This window comes from Phocoena phocoena, chromosome 19 (assembly GCF_963924675.1).
Source record: "Phocoena phocoena chromosome 19, mPhoPho1.1, whole genome shotgun sequence".
Taxonomy (NCBI): domain Eukaryota; kingdom Metazoa; phylum Chordata; class Mammalia; order Artiodactyla; family Phocoenidae; genus Phocoena; species Phocoena phocoena.
Genome location: NC_089237.1, coordinates 1,144,019 through 1,157,139, shown reverse-complemented (window position 1 = coordinate 1,157,139; position 13,121 = coordinate 1,144,019). Strand labels below are relative to the sequence as shown.

At 42.7% G+C, this 13,121-nt stretch overlaps 1 protein-coding gene across 1 annotated transcript in view; it reads right to left on the bottom strand.

The window, feature by feature from the left end:
* CEP112 (centrosomal protein 112) overlaps positions 1-13,121 on the bottom strand; it is a 411,619-nt gene that overhangs the window by 214,006 nt on the left and 184,492 nt on the right. The gene's annotated exons all lie outside the window — the stretch shown is intronic.

Sequence of the window (13,121 nt, the reverse complement as noted above, 5' to 3'; positions counted from 1 at the left end):
TAGCCTGCTGGTTGGGGCCTGCGTGAGAAAATGGCTTTATTGCCTAGAAGCTACTAGGTTGACTCACATGAAATTATCCAATAGGAGATGAATAAGGGCCCTGCCCCACCCACTATGCCATCCCAACACACTCTGACCTTGAGGTTCTGAGATCCCTGAAGGCACAGCCCTCCTCCCAGACCGTATCCTGCCACATATGTCGATGGCCTCCTCCCTCCACCTGAAGCTCCACACATGTGTCCTGGGCTAGGAGCACACCCAGGCCCTGAGACGACAAGATGCGGGTGCTAGACAGCCAAGTCCCTGAGGGCCTTGGAATACACACGCTAAGTTCTCCTAACTGTTTTACAGCAGAATTAGTGCTAGCAAATATGGCCTGAACACGCTTTGATAATCTTATTTTTTGAAGTCATTACTTCTCCGTACACAGTATATAGAAGATCAACACATCCCAGTAATACTCCTCAAGGTCAGAAATTCCAAAACCAGAGGAGTAAATTAAAGACGTAATAGAATGCACCCAACACATAAAAAAGGAGGAACTGCAGTACAAAAATATTAACTGAAATAACCTCAAATGTAACCAGATGACAAAATCTATATTCTGCAAGCCCCATCATTCTGGACGGGAGGAAAACATACCTTAAAAATCAGAAACAACTAGAGTGATAGGAGAACTTAGTGAGAACATGAGTGCAATGAAAGAAGAACTCAAAGACAAGAAGATAAAACAACAGAATTAACTAAGGATCAAATAACTGCATCACAAAATAATTTCTAAATTAGAAACGAGTTGAATAAACAGGGCTAAAAATGGAACCACTGATATAGACAAAAGACTGGAGATAATCACAGTAAAGGTCCATGAAGGACACAAAGAAAAGATAATATAGAGAGAAAGTGGAAAAAGAAAATCCGTGTGTGGGAAATTCCCTGGTGGTCCAGCAGTTAAGACTCTGCGCTTCCAAGGCAGGGGACACGGGTTCGACCCCTCATCGGGGAACTAAGACCCCATGTGCCACGCAGTGCAGCCAAAAAAAAAGAAAGAAAGAAAGAAAATCCGTGTGTACACAGGTACATTATCAGAAGACTTCCCTGAAATGAATGAAGAGTTAAATGCCTACATCAAAAAAGCAAACTGTATACCAAGAAAAACTGATTTAGACTGAGTAAAAGAATGGCTCAAGAATACTATAACTAAATTCAAACATGGAAAAACTCAAAGATTATAGAACCTAAACCACTCTTGAAAAAAAAATACTTGAGGACAAAATTTAGGCAACCAAGAGATGGCTGACAAAGCTGTGTTAAGAGCAACCTTTGGGCCAAAAGGCAGTGGGTCAATGTGTGCAAGCTTCAGGGAAAGAAAGGAGGAGCAGAGACTTTCATGCCCAGCCAAACTATCCTTCAAAACAAGGGAACAAGTGGTGACTCTCAAGCAGGCAGAAACACAGTGGATACGACAGCTACACGCCCTTCTGGGAACAATGACTTGATGAAATCTCAGCAGTCAACAGATGAATCAAAATAAAGGACTCAGATATGAAAAAAAGTTCTGGTGGTGTACATATAATCGATTTAAACTTAAAAAGCTAACAATATGACTGTGAGAAGCATGGTTATGGAAGAGAATATAAATGTTACAAAAATCAACAATGTATAAATAATACTATAACTGACAGAAGAAAGGTAGGGGTGGGTGGAAGTGGAAGCACGTTACTTTTATCTTTTCATAACAAGGAGTAAAAGCTGAACCATAAAATTCAAAAATGCCTCTAATCTCAATGTATTTGTAATCTTTATTTCTTAACTTTCTAAGAAATCATTTCTTGTATGATAAACAATTTTCTAAACTTCAGAAATTCCTTCAGTTTCCCCTGCTTCTTTAACTGATTTCACATAAAATTAAATGTTTTAGTAAAAGTGACAAATATAGCATGGTCCCATTTTTTAAAAACTGCTTTTGTCTCTATACCTATCTATCCTTCTACTATCTCATAAAAGTGTCTGGGATGATAACCATCTAAGATGAACAACAGTCATTTCTGGAAGATAAGATTTTGCTAGAATTTTTGCTTCCTTCATCGTATGCATTTACCATGTCAAATGGCTACAACTCCCTTTGGGAGGAATATTAACTTGTCACGTTGCAAGAGGCTTTATCAAGAGACATGGTCTCCCTTCAAGCACATGGATTCTGGGTCTGTGAACTGTGAACTTAAATCTGGAAACTTGAACCATGATTTTCCATTGAAGTGGAGAACTGTCTAAAGTTCACTTGCCAGCTCTTGACTTTCTTGATCATTGTACAAGTATCACTCCCGTTGGTCTCTGTCTTATCCTCAGAACTGTGCTTTATTCACTATCGCCACAGACCCCTGCAGGGCGAGACACCTCGGTGGCCACTCCTGCCATGCTGCCCACTGCAGCGGTCACTCCTACCACCCATCTGATGTTCAGGGCCCCACTGGCAGACCCCCAGCAGCCCACTGAAAGTGGCCGCCCGGCTCCAGCACAGCAGTGCCTACGGTGGGCCTGGCACACGGTGGAAGCCAGACCGGAGCCGCTCAGTGGAATCAGGGGCCCATCTCCATGCCTTCTTCAGCACCTCCTAGGCCCTCCCTGGGTGGAGGGTGTCTGGCCTCAAGCAACAAATTACTCCAATATTCTCATTCTCCTAAGGCTTCGACCTCGTCCTCAGCACTATGCCAAGGCAGTTCTGCCATCTCCACCTCGGATCAACGTGGCTGGAGTAGTAGAGACGCCCACTACCTAGTAAAATCACGAGCTTCGTAAACATGCTACAGACTTAAAAAAAGCGATGAATGTCAGCTCAAACTTGTCAATAATTACATACGTTAGACTAATAACAGTTCAAAAGGCACTTTGATATAAAGTGCTAGCCATTGAAAGTCGAGGATTTTCTGTAGGGCTTGCCAGGTGACACTCCCACATCAGCCCACTTCCTACTCAAGGGATCCCTGTGAAAACTTTTGCTTCTTGGTTGTGAAATTCAGTACTACTTTTGTGTCGTTGATAATACTCATTAAGATCCTCACTAAAAGACAAGTGTGTCACACCCTGTGCTTTTCCATTTAATGACATAGAGGGCTTAACGTCATCAGGCTACGGCTCTGAGCAATCTTCCATTTGCATTTGCAAAACAGCACATCTGAAACGTCAAAATAAGTTACCGAATTCGCTAGAGCTCCAGAAATCTAGGTCCAGTGAGGCAGAGTCTACCGTAAAGATAGCGCCGTTTCACTACACTGATTCTTTACTAAAAGATGTTCAAATCTTTTCTTTTTAAATTGCAGTTATATGATATAAAATGTGCTATTGGACGTTACATTTCATGACCGATAAAGACTCCAAGCCTTTGGAGTCAGAGGAAGAAAACATTTTAGCACAGAAAATACTACAACATGGTCTGACTTTCTGAACATGTTAATAGAAACAGGCACCAAAAGAAACAGCAAAAAGTCAGCAGTGTGTCAAGAACAGAAATAGAACTGTCAACTATGGAGAGCCTTGTGGCTCCAGGATTACGCATTTGCTACGACGAAATGAGCCATCCACGAAGTCCATCAGTCAGCAATTCAGTTTAGCGCACAAATTCTCTTCATTTGGAAGTTTCATAGGAGTGTGCTAACCACTGCGGGAGACACAGCGAGGCTCTGCCGGCCCGTACTGCTTCTTCACTCCTTTTCCTCCAGGGTCAACCTGTACAGCCGGGCACAAACGGCCGCCGGAGCCCCAAGCTTGGGATGCGCTGAGCGCTGGAGGCTGGAGGGCCCCAGCAGAGATCACGAAGGAGGAAGGCCCAGCAGAGATCAGCCCATCCGTGCTGCCCGGGCAGGAAGCAAGTCCTATTCTCGGCAGTTTTCTTTCCCAGGTAACACTTCAAAATACTTGCCCCCCACCTGTAGGTGGTGAGTGACAGTAACCACCTGCAGCGTTTACAACTTTCTGAACAATTCGCTACTGTTTTCTGTGTCTGTACCTGGCGGACCTCAATTAAAACCCAGGAAGGGGCCAGAGAGCCTAATGTTTCAAGATTTTTCTTCGTGGTTTAATGATCGTTTACTCAAGCCAATGAAATTGAGATAACTAAGAATATACCCCCTTAGGCAGAGTTCAACACTTTTGAAAAACGCGTGTCTTAACTGTGTATTTTAATTTTACTTTATTTTACCTTATGTCTGTTTATCTGAAATACATTCAGTTCGTCTTAATCTAGTAGATCCCTGCTGTTGGATATGAAAAATAAAAACCATCAGAGTTTCCCAGTTAGTATAAAATTTAGAAGGACAAACAGATCAATCAGGTTATAAACTCCTCCAACATATGGACGAAGGCTGTATTGTCTTCATACTGTCCTCACACTGCCGACAATGCAGCATAATTATTCAACATTTTGCGTGGAATGAGTGGCATTCGGGAGCAAAAATCAAAAACTAAAAGGTGAGCTGGCCCTCTGCAGATTCAACCAACCGAGGACCGAAGAAAAAATTCCAGGAGGTTCCAAGAAGCAAAACTTGAATTTGCAGCGTTTCAGCAGCTATTGACATAGCGCTTACATTGCATTAGGTATTATAAGTCATCTAGAGATGATGTAAAGCGTACAGCAGGATGTGCGTAGGTGATACGCAAGGACTACGCCATTTTACCTGAGGGGCTTGAGCATCCGTGGATGTGGGGACCGAGGGACTCCTGCTGTCAGAAGAGAGCGGCTTCATCTACCTTATCACCAAACTGACTTGCCACCTGCACAGTCTCTGCCCTCCTCTGACTTGAACGCCTGGCTGGCCCTGTGGCCCAGGGAATCCTTCCTTCTGTGCGCTGGACCGTCTGCTCTCGCCAAAATAAGCACGCCCCTCTCACAGTGACCCCGTCGCTCTCTGCCTCATGAGCATCGTCTTCTCCACTGGATCGTGCTCATCAACACGATGTTTTCGCTGCATCCTTCCCCTGACCCTCCATAACCCTCCAGAGGCCACCCCACTTCTCCGCTCCCCTTTCTTTCAAAGTCCCTCCACGGGCTGCTAACACCGTGTTCTCTCCCTGCCCACATCACCTGGGTTTTGTTCCCACGTTCTACTGAAAATGGACTTGTCAAGGTGGTAAAGACCTTCTTGCCAAACCCAGTGGTCAGCTGTCAGTCTCCATCTAACTTCCCGTCTCGGCGACACCTGAACAACAGGTTACTCACGTCCTCCTTCCTGAAACACTGGCTGCGCGCGGCGCACGGGAAGTCACACCTCCTTGGTTTTTCCTTCTACCCACCAGCTGCTCCCTCTCAGGCGTTTTTGCTATTTTTCCTCCATCTCGTCCCCATGTCTAGTTGTCACTGCGTCCCTGGGCTCAGTCCTGGCACTTCCTTTCTTTTCTCTCTTGCGTGTCAGTGTCTGTCACCACCATTCGCCTGGTGGCTCAGTGGGGAAGCTGGAGTCATATCTGAGTCCCCTCTTTTCTTCACACTCCATTTCCCTTTCATCCACAAGTCCTGCCAGCAGAGCAGAGCCCAAGGTTGACCCCCCGCCCTGCACTGCCCCGCCCCGGTCACCTCTCATCAGCCTCGATCAGACTCCAGTCGCCTCCCAACCATCCTCCCTGCGTCCTCTGCCACCTCCTGTACAATCGGCGCTCCACAAAGCCGCGAGAGGAAGCTTTCTAAACACAAACCAGAGCTTGCTCAAATGCTCCAGTGGCTTCCCGCCACTCGCAGAACAAAATCCAAGCTCCCACACCACAGTCGACAGGGCTTGATAGGATCTGCCCCGCCCCCGCTCACTCCATTCCAGTCACGTCCCTGCCGGTTCCCTCTGCCTGAAATCTCCTTTCCTCATCTCAGGTTCTGTAAGGTTTCCTCCTTCACTACATTCAGGTTTTAATTCAAATATCACTTCTTTAAAGTCCTTCACTGATGACCTTCTCTAAAATAACGTCTTAGACGAAATGACACCTTCTATAAAATAGCCCTTCACTCACAGACACATTGTCCTGCTTGACCACGGCAGTGACCATGACCTTACGGAACAGTATATCCTAAGGCTGGGGGACCGTTGTCTCCTCCACCATAAGTACAGACTCTCCTGTGTTCACCCACATCCTAAGTGCCCAGAACAGTTTGTAGCACAAAGTAGTTGCTCAGTAAACATGAATTAAGTGATGAACGATTGCAAAGACATGATTTGACCTTAGATTTTTAAGGTACCTGGAGAGTGGGATCATTGCGTAGCCATATCACTGTCTAGGAAACATTTTTTAAAATGAAGTATCCCTAAAACAAATCATCTATGTTTCATATTACAGTCACGGAAAAAAACTATGTTCATCTTTGCCCTTTTCATTCCCACTCTAGGTAAAGGTGCATTTGTTTGAACCTAGATGTGAAAAGATTCAAGCCGAGAAAAAGAAAAGAAGAAAAAGAAAAAGGAAGAAAAGGCCCTGCCTTAAGTACTTTTCACCAAGTATCACTGCACATTCTATGAACCCAGGCTCCCAAAACTTGGCCTGGACTACAGGCTCTGTAGCTTCATAGTCTGGATCTCTCATTCTGGACCCTAAGACACCAGGAACCTGGCTCTGCCTGCTGCCTGTAAGACCCATCTGTGCTCTGTAGCACGGCTGCACGCCCTGGATCAGGCAGTTATGGAAAGAAAGAATCTGAAAGACTTAGTGCGTCATTGGATCAGGGATTGAATTTGTCTTGATCACCACCGAGGAGTCCAATGACTGTAGTTGAGGCTCAAAAACGATTACAAACTGAAAAAGGAAAGCCAAGCAAAAAAGACTTTTAAAAAGAGTGTGATAAGGTGAGCAAGAAGAATAAGGCAAAGCGAGGAACAGAGGTGAACCAGGTGCAGAAATGAATAAATCATGTGAAAATCCACTTTGAAGAAATTTTAGGGAGACTCACAGATTCATGGTCATCAACCTCAACCTCATTCGGGACCTCAATACCAAAAAGAAATTTTACCAAGTTCTTCTAGTCTGATCAGTCACGCCATCACCAAAATAACTGCAAACAATCCCCCCTTCCGTCGGCTCTCCTGTCCACGTGATTCCTTCAGTGTCGCAAATGATCTTCCCTCGTTTCACAGAGAAAACCCTCAGGAATAAGAACGCCCTCGTTCTCCCACTGCAGATCGACAGACTTCTGTGCCGTGTCCAGCCTTCCCCTTACAGCTGAGGCCTCGGCCTGTCCTCCCAGGCCAGCCGCCACGCGTGCGCCGGGAGCCAGTACCCTGTCTGTCTCCTCTCTCTTGCTTTCTGCCATGTCCTTCCCCAGTGAAGGCTGAATGGTCTAATTTAAAAGAGGTCCATGTCTTCAGGCTATATTACCTAAAAAAATCTAGATAACTAAAAACTAAAATACTTACAGAGAAAAAACTGGGAATTGCATGCTATCTGCTTTTTAAATATCTCAACTGCTCTTAAAATTTCCCAGTTGCCTACCTTGTATAATTTCTGACTTGTCTTTGCTAGTAAAATGTTTTGTTTCAAATAATGGCAACGTGTAAGGATTTGGCCCTTCAGTGTTTTTTTATCATCATCAACAATAAGTATTTATTCTTTCTGGAGAATTTGACCACTTGTTTATCTGTTGAACTACATTTCCCTTTAAAGGCTTTGTAGTGAAAAGAGAAGATATAAAATATAAGATTAAAGAATGATATGATGGGACTGCCAAAAAAAATCTCCCTAGTTCAGGAAATCCTAGCATGCCTGCTTTGTTGTTTGTTTCCCACTTGAATGAGGTTTGTGAAAAGACAATTAGAATTGTCTCTTTGTTCCAATGGGTTATACAGGAAAGAAACAGGAAGCCTTGAGGAAAGCTTGGCCTTTACAGGATATTGGTGTGAGTGTTTATCCCATGTGTTTGATGTTTTTCTCTCCACATCTGCACGCTTTACGCCTGCATTTTGGCTAAAATATTTTAAAATACCACTCTGCTTTTTTCACTGCATTACAGTTCCTGGCACGATGCTTTCTAAACGGGAGTGGCTCACAGATTGCGCTGAATAAGGAAATTGAGGCCCAGAGCGCACGAGTCATTCATTTCCCCTGGATGCGAGTTCCCTCATTATAAAATGTGAGGACTGGACCGGATAAGTGCTTCTAAAACTTTTCCACCAAAGCACCCCTCACAGCAGTGAGAATGAATAAGATCCCCCAGGGGGATCTGAGGGCATAGCCTGAAGCAGCCTCTGCAAACTGGAAGTTTCTTTGAAATGTCCTATTTTATCTTAAAAATTCATGAGAATTTTGCATTTTACAAAACAGGAAAAGTCTATGTTTGTTTTAGTATGAATGTTACCTCAATAGTAAAACCACTTTGCTTTCCCACAAAGTCATCAAGTGAACCCAACACTCCAGGAAACAGGCATCAGGCCCCTGCACCCCAGCGCTCACGCGCTGCCCCAGGGGCCGCCTACCCCGGTTTGAGAAGCAAGGGCCTGGTGAACGGCATGTAAATCCCCTTCCAAGGTGAAACGCTATACCCGTAGCATTTAAGATTTGTAGATTCCTAAGCAAAGACAAGACAACAGAAAAGCTGTCACCCTCACACTTGAGTGGCAGGTAGAGAAGGCAGGTATGGACAGGTGTGTAAGTAAGTGAGAGACGCCTACGGCTGTCAAGAGGCACACGGGGCCAGGCGGGAGGCTGGGGGCGAATCAACGAAGGCACAGGTCACAGAACGCGGATCTGGGAGGGACATTCACCCGCAGCGTTCGGGCAGTCACCTCAACACGCTCGGGTGGGCAACTTACTTTGCTACGAGACGAACCACTGCACATCTGAGTAATTCTTTAGGAAAGAACCACCTCGAAATAACCCAAAATGTTCCACACCCAGAGGCTCAATTTCTGCCCCCTGGAGCCCCCTGGGGGTCCGTCAGAGTGAGGTTAAGAGCATGGCTCACGTTCACGTCTGATCTCATCACCTATTAACCGTGCGGCACCTTTGGCCAGTGACTTAACTGGAGGTGCTCAGTTTCTACAACTGGAGATGGAACAATGAACAATGGCACTGCCTCGCAAGATGACTGTGAGGACGGGAGGTGGCTGAAGTCACCTAAAGCAGGTGGAAACGGTACCCGGCTCAGCATATGACCTCCTGACTGGTGGCTATCACGACTGTTATTACACAAACCAATCATAAAATCTCCTCTGTTCCAGACCTTGGAGTTAAAGATAGATATGCAACCCTCCTCAGTCTCGTCTTCTCTTGGCAAAACACCCTTATTCCTCGATATATTCCCTCTGACCTAGACCCAAACGTTCCCGTATTCTGGAAACTCTGCTTTGAACATGTTTGAGTTTGTCAGCGTCCTACTTAAAATGTGGCGACCAGAACTGACTGACTCCTCATACGACCTGATGGGAAAACAATAGAAGGTGGCCGTACCTTTTACCCTCCAGGATCCATCGCCCCAGGGGGTTCTTCCTGTCTTGCTTGTCACCGCCCCCCCAGCCTAGACAACCTTACATCTCCCCCACCGCATACTTTCTGCAGATGATTTTCTGAACCAAAGCATGGAATTTTATATTCAATCCCAATAAACTTAATCTTCTTAATTTCATCTGTTTAAAGCTTCAGAAAACTGATTTTCATATCCCGCATGTTAACTACTCCTCTGAACTCCAAGGAAGCAGGAAACTAACCTCTTATATCATTACCCAGTGTGACACACAGAAATCTCACTTAGGGTGTCGATCGTCATTCAGAGATGGCCCTTTGAACTCTCTCTTAACCCCATAAATGAACCAATGGCTAAACCATACTTCCTATTCGGCCTTCAAGAAGGACTTCGCCAGACGGCTCAGTGAAGTCCAAATCTATCACATCTACTCCTCTTTCCTTATCTACCAGCCTGGCCAGTCTGCCCAAAGAAGGGAATAAGCTCAGTTTAATCGGCTTCCCTTTCAGTGAGCTCGCTCGAGCTGGCTCATAGGGACCTGCTCCCATATGCCTATCTTTCCTCGTGATAAGCATTCACAACAAAAACCCCAACAATCTGGAGTGGTCGGGGCAATGCTGTTCCAGTTAATAGAATTTTCTGCTTAAAAAAAAAAAAAGGTTTTAAAAAGTTTGTATATTATCACATCAAAAAATATTCTCCTAAAACCTACTAGCTCATATTCCTGCTTTTATCTTCCCTTTACCAGTTACTGCCTGGGATCTTCACTCTCAGCATGGACTCTAGTGAAGAGGCCTACAGACACAGGAAGGATAAAAGCAGGTGAAATCTGCACTGACCTCAGAGATCTTTGTGTGGTTTTTAAAAAATTCCTATTATATACTTGTATAACATTTATATCATTTCTCTCTTTTTCATGAAAATGAAACACAGAAAAATTGATGCAATAGTGTATGGTTTCTATTAATAGTATGAATTCTTTAAAGAATTAATGTTTTCCTTATTAAGTATTTTTGATCAAGACTTAAAAGACAAAAATTTGGTACGGTTTTAAATCTATCACCCAGAGAAAAGCCTACGAAGCTTAACATTCCTTCAAACGAGTTTATATAAATTGACTTTTACACTAAAAAAGCGACTGTCACGTTAAAAAGACGCTATCACAGTGTGGAAAGTAGAGCACGTGAGAAAAGAATCAAGAACCATGATTCCACCACCTGAAAAATAATTATTCCACCACCTGAAAAATAAATAACATCATTGTTTGAATAATTCTGTCCGATTTTCAAGGTTAAGGATAATTGGCCAGAAGAGGTAAACAAATTTTATGACTCTTGGTAGATACTGCCAAAGTCCTCTGGGCTACATTAATTTATAACGCCACTAGCAATATATGAAAGTACCAGTTTTACTAAACTTTGGCCAGCTTTAGATGGTACATCACTATTCTAATTTGCATTTTTCTTAATACCAAGGCTGAAGATGTTTCTACACAGTCGTTTACTCAATTTATTTCATATATGTTTCTTTTCCTTTGCCAGGTCACTTCTTGGAGCATTAATGCTTTTGTTAAAATTTATGCTAATTACTTTATAGGCTAATTATTTTTATTGGTTATACATTTATTAATTTGACAAAGGGAATCACTCTGTCTACGATATTTGTGGCAAATATTATTTCTTTAACTTAAAAGAATTTATATTTAGTCAAATGTTCATTTTCCTCAGTGGTTTTACTTGTTACATCCAACTTTCAAAAGTCAGAGCTGTGCCAAAATGATCACAGAATAAATGCAAATCAGGCCCTGCAGTGACCTGGCCACACTTGGTTATAAACTTGTCACCCACATGGTTATTGTCAAAGTGAAAACAGAATTTTAAAAACACTCGGAGAACTTTCCAACCCCTTACACACACTCACCCTGCCGTACAATAGCTTCTGATGAGCACAGGTGTCCTAGAAAGAGTTTAAAACTTGGTTTTCTTCTCTCCCCTGTTCCTTCATCAGTTTACATGGAGAAACTGACATTTTTCTTGTTTTTATTAGTGCGTCTATACAGTTTTTAATCCAAAAGTCGCCTCGGTTATACACTGTATCTTGTTAACAAGCCTCGTTAAATATTATTTATATTTGATGAATTATTCCCTCAGTTCCCCTCTGACCCCCACCTCTTCCTACTTGTGGGCTCCACTTCTTATGTAAGTTTCTATGCCTAGTTTCTAAAGCTAGTTTCCCAAGCAACCTCCACTCCAGTACTAAAGGTCCGGAAAACGTCTTCCACGACTATTTAGAGAAAGTGTATGTCAGTGGAAATACATGTTTTTAAGCTGGTGTATGTCAGAATGACTTTCACTGCCATCATCTATTAATCAGAAATTAGATACTTCATTCTCACACCATTGTTTAAAGAAGATTCTGAGAAAATAATTCTATTGCACTGGGTTTTGGAGTTAGAAAATCTGAAGTTACCCATATATTTCTGGTATTTCTGAAATAATCTGCTAGTGCTCTTTCTTCTCTGTCTTTTCTTATCTTTTAGGATTCTCATCTCTTATGTAATTTTATGTATATACAATTTTATGTGTAATTGCTTGAATTGATTTTGTATTGCATTAATCCAAATATATTACCCACTTAAAATACTACAGATATAATATAAATGTTCTATATTTATTCTATTCTATTGTTTCTTTACATTCATAACTTTCATATTTTAACTATGCAAGTAATGCATGACATATGCTCTTTGTGAAATTTTAAGTAAAAACGTCTATTTAAAGCATACAGTGAAAGTGTCAATTTATCATAATCTAACCTATTATTTCATGCCCATTCTATAGACATGTGTAATCTTCTAGAATTTTAAAGCTAAACTAACATATCTAGCTATATGATACAGACACATATATTTTAATTTTACATAAATAGGATCATAATATAACAATTGTTCTGTCATGTGCTTTATTTCCCCCTTAACACTGTGTCTTAGAAATCTGTGTCTGTTGGTTCCTACAAATTTATATCAATCTTTTCAAGGAGTACATAGCATTCCATAGTATAGATTTACAATAATTTAATCATTGGCTCTATTTATAACTTTCTTTCATTATTTCAAATAATCTTCCATGAGCATATATCATCTTGCACATGCGAAAATATTTCTATAGCAATTGCAGATGAAGGACCCACTTAATAAGGGATTAAAAATAAAATAATGAAAGAAAAAGTTATTCAGGCTTCTAGAACAAAAAGGTTCAAATACTGTCTAGGAAACAATTTTAACTGAGTGAATAAGCTAGTCAATATTTTTCTAGATGTTAAGGAAACAAGGCAAGCAAATTAGACAAACAAGTAAAAATTAATAGTTGCCTTGACTATTCCGAGAGTCTGCAGGGATATATTTTTAAAAAGATAAAAATAAAGCCTTTTTTATTAATAAACAAGAGGCAGGGTACTGAGCACAGAATTAAACTCCTTTTGCTGCCCCCGCGTCCTGGTCCCAGCCGGACCCTTCCCCTCGGTGCTCCGGCCAATCCAGCCCGAGTGTCATTCGCTCCCCAAACAGCCCCCGCCGCTGCCACCGCAGCATCGTTGAACCTGCCATCCCTCCAGCCTGGCCCCCTCTTCCTCCAGAGCCTTCTCACGGCCCCTCCCGTCGCCAGGACTCTCAGCACCAGGCCCCTGCCCACCTGTC